This window comes from Tupaia chinensis, unplaced genomic scaffold, assembly GCF_000334495.1.
Source record: "Tupaia chinensis unplaced genomic scaffold, TupChi_1.0 Scaffold000406_1, whole genome shotgun sequence".
In the NCBI taxonomy this organism is placed as follows: Eukaryota; Metazoa; Chordata; class Mammalia; order Scandentia; family Tupaiidae; genus Tupaia; species Tupaia belangeri.
The window spans coordinates 1,143,886-1,153,493 of NW_006159908.1; positions in this window are offsets into that span (position 1 = coordinate 1,143,886).

Sequence of the window (9,608 nt, forward strand, 5' to 3'; positions counted from 1 at the left end):
TGGTTCAAGTCCCAGACTGGCAGTCAGCCTGAAAATTACTGCAGGCATGTGGGTATGCGTGCCCAGAATCCCGAGAGGAGAATGGAGGAGAAGGGATTGCCATGTGACCGTCTTTCCCTGGGATGATTTCTTACTTTCCCTCTCTCTCTGTCTCTCTCCATCTCTCTGTGATGAACTCACACACACTGTGGCAAAAAATAAATAATTGTTTTGAAAAAGTGAGACTTCCATATGAATGCTTCTCACTGGCTATGTCCAGCTGCAAGGGTGTAAACACTGATGAGGGAAGAGTTTGATTCCATAGGTGCTGGTTTTTCTGTTTGTTTCATTTTGTTTCCTTAAGACAAGTCTTGTTATGTTATGCCTCTCCTTCCTCAGCTTCCCATCTGGAACTGCAGAAGTTTGCTACTATGCTTGGCTCTTTTTTTTTTTTTAAGTTTTAAAATGTTTATAATAGAGAACATACAGGTGTGTACGCATACATGAGAGAGAGAGAGAGCACCCTCAACAAGATCTTGCCATGCCACCTTTCCACAGCCCTCCAGCTCCTCAGGATCTTGGGCAGCTAAGCATGTCAGGTGGGGTCATTTCCAAGCCAACCTGAGGATGCAGATTTGCAATTGGCCATGTAGCCTCCAGCATTGCAGTCCAATATGCTACAAACTGAGACACTAAGCTGGCTCTGAAAAGATGTTTTTCCAAGTAAGTGTGATAACACAAAACAGAGGCTGGAATGTTGAGAAAATATATAAGGGAGTGATTATTATTGATCATAAAATCTAAGCTGGATATGGACAAAAATTAAGACAAGAGATTGCAAAAATTGGTGAATTTTGTAATAAGTGGATTTAAGTTTTTATGGGATTGTAAGGTTAACAGAATTGGATAGAAGACTTGAGTTGGAATAGGATTATGGGGTAGACTGCTTGAAATTATCATCATAAATATGTTGTTAATACAAACTCTTCAAAATATTACCAGCAATCTGTTAATGGAGCAAAAACTAGCCATAATAGAACTCATTCAGTAAGGGAGAACACTAGCTTTACAGACTCTTATCCATGTTTCAAAAAGAGTAAGTCAGAAGAAGATATTTATAGAGCAGGGACTGAGCGCAAATTGTTTACTTTTTTTATTTCTTTAAATTTTACCAAGGCCATGTGCACTTGCCAGAGAGAGACAGAATGGGAATGGGAGAAAATACCCCCCAATGAGTTGTGATCACATTCAATCCCTTCTCTTCCATTTCTCATTCTGTTGGGATTTGGGAAAAGTATGCATATGTTCATAGTGTGTTTTTCAAGCCACTGGGGCTGGGATTCAAACCATGCAGTTGGTCATGGAAGATCTGCCTCCCTTAACCACTATCCCATGGGGCTTGCCCACAAGTTCAAATTTAAAGTGTTTTAATTTTTAAGGCTAAAAACTGAGGGGCAGCAAAATTTGTGACACAATTACTTAGTATTGGTAGACAAAGCAGAGTCTGGAAACGAGACTTAAATAAGTAATTGTTGTAAAGAACATTTTACCCAGGTGAGCTAACTTAGATAAAGGCCTTCCATAAATTTATTTGCATGAATTTCCTGAAGCAAAAATAAATTTATTTACTGGTTTATAGTTTCAGTCTTATCTTTCCTGGGCAATGTTTTCTGAATCAACCACACAGTCATATTCATAAAAATGGTCTCAGATTCTTGCTCTAAATGCAATGCCATCTTGCTTGAAGTGATTTGAGTGCTAATTTACAATTACTGTGGTATCAAAAACAAAGTTTTATGACAATGGGAATGAGTAGTTGACAAAATATGAAGAATTTTATCACTGAAGAATTGCATTTAAGGAACTCAGAGAATATTGAGGTGACAAAGAGCTAAAAGTGACAGTGAGCTGTAATTATAAAGAATAAAGAAGTGAGTAGGAGTCAAAAGGCAATACAAAAATATGGCACACAGAGGAGTGTGGTAGGATAACCTGACATTCAAAGCTGAAAAGTTTAGAAGGGAGAGAGAAATGTCCCAGACAGGATACCAAAGTGCAATCTGGACTCTTAGAGCCATGAGTAAGCTCATTAGAACTAGAAGTATAGGAAGGAATAGTTTTTAACCCCTTTATACAAGTCCTCCAGGTAGCCAAGCAAGGCAGAGCCCTAGACCCAACAGCTGACATAGTGATTCCAAGTCTAAACTAGGAACAAGAGAGTGTGAAGTTGGAAGGATGATAGAGAAGCGTAAATATCAGGACTGAGACCTAAGGGTAGAAATGAGCAAAATAAAGGGGAAAAATGGTAATTAAACGAAAGAGATACTAGGAGTTTGAAACATTTTATTTCTATTTCCTTTTTCCAATATAGGCTTTTAAAAATTTATTACTCTTCTAAGACTTCAGAAGAAATTTAAAGAGAAAAGTTGAAAATTCTTGAATTTATATCATAATAATCAGAGCCAACTTTGATTATGAAGTAAAAAGCTCATGAATTCTAGAAATAATTCAAGATGTCAGTGTAACTTGCCTAGAGTTGAAACTCTCTTTTTTCTTAAATGTTGCACGTGATTAAGTAGAGGATATGCTATCCATTTACGCTGAGACCCACTAAGCTATCCTTTGCCAAATGGAAAAGCACTTAGTGCAAATGATTAATAGTTGTGATAGGTGGTGGGTGGTGGAGTATTTTCACAGCCATTATTATCTTTATAAATGTCTAATACAAATCAAACATTGAAAGTTATTTTTCCCCTTTTCTTTATAAACAAGTTTCCCTACTCTGTTTTTTTAAACAAAGGATAGTCCAAAAAAGAGAACCTTTCCTTTTCTCACAGAATTGTGAACAAACCTGTTTATAGATGACCAAAAGAATCATATTTATGTCTTTTAGTAGTATATATTTTATAAACTTAAAATTATAGAGTGCCAAGATATTAATCGATAAAATCACATTGTAACAATATACAATAAACAAATACCCATCATGATTTTTAAAAATTTAGTAAACTAGGAATAGAAGATATCTTCCTCAACTTGATAAAGAACATCCACAGGGACCAGCAGTTAGCGTAATGGCTATGTCGCTGAACTCTCACGTAGTCGACCGCAGTTCAAGTCCTGGACCCGGTGACTTAAACTCACGCCAGGTGCATGTGTGTGCTTGCCCAAGATCCCTAGAGGAGAATGGAGGAGAAGGGATTGCGGCGTGGTCATCCCCCCTGAGGAGTGATTTTTCGCTTTGTATCTCTCTCTCTCTCTCTATCGTTCTGGTGAGCGCATGCACCCTATAGCAAAAACTCTCCCAAAAAAAAGAACATCTACAAAAAGCATAAAGCTAACATCATACTTAACAGTGAAAAATTAAATGCTTTTCCACTAAAAAGAAACAAGTCAATGATGCCCCCTCAAAAGTCATTTTCAACATGATTTTGGAAATCTAGCTAATGAAATAAGGCAAAAAAGGAAATAAAATATATACAAAAATGGAAAGGAAAAATAAAACTGTCATTTGTAAGTGACATTATTGTATATAAGGATATCCAAAGGAATCAATGAATAAAAACTCCTGGAACTAATAAGTGATTATAGCAAGGTTCTAGAAAACAAAATTAATATTCAAAAGTCAATTCCCTATGTTCTACCAAGGAATTTTAAATTAGAAGCACAATACTATTTACAGTTACACCAAAAAAAAAATACATAAATGTAATGAAAAAATTAAGTATCTATTGGGTTGCTATGAAAGTCATGACTTATTTTTCTATGCAAAATGCATCATGACTTTCCCAATGACCCAGCATATACAGGAGACTTCAAAAAAATAAACAAATCAAAGAAAAATTAAGGACATATATTCCACGTTTATGGATAAGAAGACTCAATATTGTTAAAATGTCTATTCTTCCCAAATTTATCTGTAGATTCGACGCAATCCAAGCAAAAATCCCAGCAAATTATTTTGTGAATATTAATGCTAAATTTATCCTAAAGTTTGCATAAAGAAACAGAAGGCCTAGAACAACAAACACAATACTGAAGGAAAACAAAGTCTGGGGACTGACACTGTGCAACAGCAAGACATGTAATTCTGTATTAATCAAATGTGGTAATGGTAAAAGAATAGACAGATAGATCAAGAGAACGTACCCACAATAGACCCACACAAGTACATTGAAAGTTAACTGATCTTTGTAAAAAGAGCTAAAATAATTCAGTGCACAAATGATAATCAAGTGGTGCTGAAACAACTGGACATTTACATGCAAAGTAAAAAAAAAAAAAAGAAAGAAAGAATGATAGATCAGTCTTATAACTTAGGAGTTAAGGACTATGTATGGAAAGCTAGGTCCCACATGGTTGACTACAGTTCAAATTCTGACCCCTATAGCTTAGAAAACATAGAGTGTGAATGTGTGTGTGCCAAAAATTCTGACAGAAAGGAAACATGAAGGAGAAGGGATTGTTGTGTGACTATGCCCTATTTGAGGTGCTTTCTTCCTCTCCCTCTTTCTTTCTTCCTTCTGTCTCTCCCTGGTGAACACTTGCACCCTTTGGCAATTTAAAAAATAAAAAAAGAACTTAAACATAGACCTTACATCCTTCACAAAACTTAACTGAAATGAATCATTTGATTCACTGTTGTAATGATTTACAACAATCATTGTTGTAAATACAAACCCATAAAACTTCTAGAAGATAACAGAAGAAAGTCAAGATTACCTCTAGTCAGCTATGACTTTTGAAACAAAATATTAAAGGCATGACCATGACATAATTGAGAAGCTGGACTTCATAGGAAGTAAAATATTCTTGGGACCAGCAGTTGGCATAATGGCTATGTCATTGGACTCCCATGTAGTCAACCTCAGTTCAAGGCCCAGACCTGGAGTCTGTGGCTTAAACTCACACCAGGCACATGTGTGTGTGTGTGCCTAAGATCCCAAGAGGAGAATGGAGGAGAAGGGACTGCAGCATGGCCATCCTCCCTGGGGGGTGATTTCTCACTTTCTGTCTCACTGTCTCTTTCTGGCAAGCGTGTGCTCCCTAGAGCAAAAACCTCTCCAAAAAAAAAAAAAAGTAAAATATTCTCTGTAAAAGACACTACCAAGAGACTGTGTATATATGTGTGTATGTATATAGGAAAGTGAGAGAGTAATGACATATATACATATGTGCACACACGCACACATACACACACACATAGTGAAATATTTTCCAGCATTAGAAAAGGAGTGACTACATCCACATACAGAAACATGGATTAATCTTAATGAAGAAACATAGTGTTGAGTGAACAAAAGCAAATCTTAACAGACTTGTGTGATAATATACAAAACTATTAAACGAGAAAAAATTAGAAATGTGTTATTTAGGCTTACATAGTGTTGTGTGCATATATATTCACAATTGTTATAACTACTAGATTTAATTGATCCCTTTAATTTAATGGTCTATTTTGTCTCTTTTTCTCACACTTCTTGATTTTAAAGTATTTTGTCTCATATAAATATAATACCTCCGCTTTCTTTTCATTTCCATTTGTATGGAAAATATTTTTTCATCTTGTCACTTTCAGCCTATGTGTGTCCTTAGAGGTAAAATTAGTCTCTTATAGGCAATATATAGTTGCATCTGATTTTTTTAACCATTCAACCACCTGATGTCTTTTGATTGGAGAGTTTAATCCATCCACATTTAAAGTAATTCCTACTAGGTAAGGAATTACTGTTGCTATTTTATTGTTTTCTGACTAATTGACAGATCACTTATTCCTCAATTACTGTCTTCCTTTGTAGTTTTATGTATTTCTGTAATGATATGCTTTGAATCATTTCTTTTTATCCTTTGTATACTTTTTCTTTTGTTTTGTCCATGCACTGCTCTCCTTACCTCAGTGAATATCTTTATAACTGCCCTTTTACCCTGTCAAATAAATCACATATCTCCATTTCCTTCTTCCTTTAGCAGAGGAATTGAGAGCCAGAGTTTACCTCCCACTTGTACCCTATACCAATGGTAGGATCTAAGGCAGATGGCTGTACTCTTTTTTTTTTTTTTGGAGAGTTTTTTTTGCTATAGGGACAGACAGACAGAGACATAGAGACAGAAAGCAAGAAATCACCCCCCCCCAGGGGGGATGGTCACACCGCAATCCCTTCTCCTCCATTCTCCTCTCGGGATCTTGGGCACGCACGCACACGCACCCGGCGTGAGTTACAGAGCCTCCATCTTTTTCCAAACATACCAGGGTCTTTTCCTCCCTTTTGTTTTAGTCACTTTCTTTTTTCATGTGGGTATTTTTTTTTTTTTTTTTTTGGAGAGTTTTTTTTGCTATAGGGACAGACAGACAGAGACATAGAGACAGAAAGCAAGAAATCACCCCCCCCAGGGGGGATGGTCACACCGCAATCCCTTCTCCTCCATTCTCCTCTCGGGATCTTGGGCACGCACGCACACGCACCCGGCGTGAGTTTTAAGCCACCGGGTCCGGGACGCAAACCATGGTTGACTACGTGGGAGTCCAATGACATAGCCATTACGCTAACTGCTGGTTCCCATGGCTATACTCTTCATCAGACTTACTTTGAACCTGTGGAGAGAAATGTTGAACAAGTACAAAGTTAAAAATCATCTTTGTTTTCTCTGTAGTCTCTGAGTCTAAGGAATGCAAAACTCCATCAGTTCCAAGACCTCATTGATTTAGGAGCTAGTCCCTCTAGTGAAAACTGTGAAAACTGAGTGTTCAGCGAGTTACAAACTATTTCCATGGAGAGTCTGCAGATCTAGATTTACTTCTAAAACAAGCCAAAGGGAGAATGCACAGGACGTGGCCATTGTCCTAATAAATCAAGTCTTACGCCCTCTTAGCAAGGGGAGCCCCCTTGTCTGGAGTTATCAATGGCAAGCCAGGAAAGAAGGCACAAGAGCTGAAATTCTTGCCACCTTTACTTTGATTATTAGGAAATTTGGGGCACATAATAAAGAAATGTTAACATAGAATTAATTCTGTAAATATCTTCAAGTGTGAGATATTCTAACAAAGAATTTTGGGAACATACTTGAAGAAATGGGGTCTGATTTTTACCAGGAAAGCTCAGATGGTAAATCAAAAAAAAAATTTTTTTCATGCACTGTAATGTCCCCCTGCCTCCATCTAATGAGAGAAAGCAAAATTTTACCTCAGGAGGAAGAAGGTTCTGGGAGTACCTTCCTCTCCATTAGGTTCAAAGCAGTTTATACCCATTTGCTAAGTGAGCTTTAAGATACCAACTTATTAGAGCCAGAGCCACAGTGAGCTGCTGGAAAACTCTGAAGCCAAACTCTTGCTAGCCAAGGAAGGTGAGAGCTAGACTGATCTAAGGGGCTATAGTTGCTAGGAGTGCTCATGCCATTCACTCCCCCTACCTTTTGTGGCTTTTATTTGAGGTTAACCTTCAGAGACCCTGTCTCTGACGTTCCTCAAGCATAGAGGTTTGAGAGCCAAGCCCTCCAGCAGGAAATATAAAAGTTAGGCACTATATGTGTAGTATAAGCTTCTCACCTCTTGGGATGAGAAGGGAAGTTGAAATTTCCTTTCCAATTATAAGGTGCTGTGCTCAGAATGGGGTTTATATATGCATGTATCTTCATTTTTCCTGCCCATCTTGATGTGGCTATTTTCTCAATTTCCCACTGTTTAGGAGACTTGCAACTGCATTCTGGTATTCTCTTGGAAAGGATTGCTCTGTGTGTAGGTGTTGTCTTGGTGTGTATGTGGGAGGAGGGAGACTCAAAAGCCCCCACGTGATCTTTCTTTTTCCCTCCTGCAAAATATTTCAAAGCATTCTTCATATATTTTCACTTGAAGTTCCTTGAAAATTAGTCTCTCAGCAAGATCTGTTTCACTTTTAGCAAATGATTTTTGTTAAATTGAAACTTTTTAAGAGAAGTTGTTGTTTATCCTAGCCGCTCTGAATATACTCTTAATTTCTAAAGTATTTCTGATTTTCTTCTATGTTTTTATGCATTTATATTAAAGAACGATGTTGCTTCTTATTCTTTGTATCTCACTGATGAATGAGATCCAGCTCAATGGTGTAGAGAACTCAGAAGAAAAAACTGGCAGCTAAAAAAATCCTGTAAAAATATCTGGTGTGGTGGGACAGGTGGTAGTACTGCGATATAATACCAGAGCCCTGTGGGAAGGCTCCAGGTTCTGATTCAAATCCCAGTTTGATCTAAACATTCCACATACCCAAGTGTTCCTGTAATTCTGACTAGCTGGAAGACTGTGTGTGTGTGTGTGCACCCCCCACCCATGTGTTGAGGTGGTGGGGGTTGGGGTGGCATGGTGAGGCCCTGCCAGGAGTGCCTGTGTCTCTTTCTCTGTCTCTCAGGAAATAAATAAGTTTTAAACAATTAGTTAATTTTTTTAAAAAAATCCAAACAAGAGAATGCTAGATAACTTTTTCTCTCTTTTGCCACTTTATTCTAAATTTGCCTATAGTTTTGACCGAGACTAAGAAGTATTTTTGGAGACAGTGTACACTTTACAAAATATACATTTTATACTTCCCCCTTGAAGTGACTAGCCCTCTGGAGTAAATGACAGTAGTGCGACAGAATGGCCAGACATAGACACTAACAAATGCTTTAAAAAATATGTAACGCTCGTCATCACTTTATCTCCTGCCACTGCCTCTATACATGGCACATTTGACCTTGGGGAGGTGGGGGGGGGCGCGGAGGGTCACTGTATTCCATGCAAGCCCTGTACATGCCTTCTTAAACTTGTCCATGCCTTCACACCTGCACTCAACATGCTCTTTCTGTTCAGCTCCCTCCCCTCTTCCTGTGCCTTGAGTGACTCAGGATAAACTGTAATGACTCTTGGTTTCTGTTCTTATATATGGGATAGTGTTTCTCACTGTCACTGATTTAAACAAAGACCTTTGGGCTCTTAAAGCTGTATTTTGTTATTTTTATTAAAGCTGGCAATTCCAATTGTACTGAACATATCCAGACAACTTTGTTTCCACTTTCAAAACAAACTTTGTGGTGTTAGTGTACCTTTGACTATTGAACATCTCTATCAGAAATCATACTACATTGTAGTTTCTCCTTGAGGTTAGTAATATTCTTTAATGTGATAGGAAGACCCTATTAAGAAGTCATTTCCTTGGTAACTTGTGGGGAAATTAAAAACACTTTAATTTTTCTAAGTTGCAAGATGTAAGCGCCTTACTGGCTACAGAACAGCAAAGGTTGGAGTTTACTGAACAGTTTCTTGGCTGGTAATAACAGAAATCTAATTCTCGGAGGCAATAAGAACATTTGAGATTATGTGGGCTGAAATAAAATGTCTAGGTAGATTAACATAGCAATTATTAGAAAAACACGGATTGAATCATTATGAATAATTACCTTAAAATATTGTCCCAGTTTAGGAACCAGTAGTTAGCGTAATGGTTATGTTGCTGGACTGCCCTGTAGCTGACCACAGTTCGAGTCCTGGACCTGGTGGCTTAAACTCACGCTGGGCGCGTGTGCATGCATGCCCAAGATCCCTAGAGGAGAATGAAGGAGAAGGGATTGCGGCATGGCCATCCCCCCTGGGGGGTGATTTCTCGCTTTCTGTCTCTCTGACT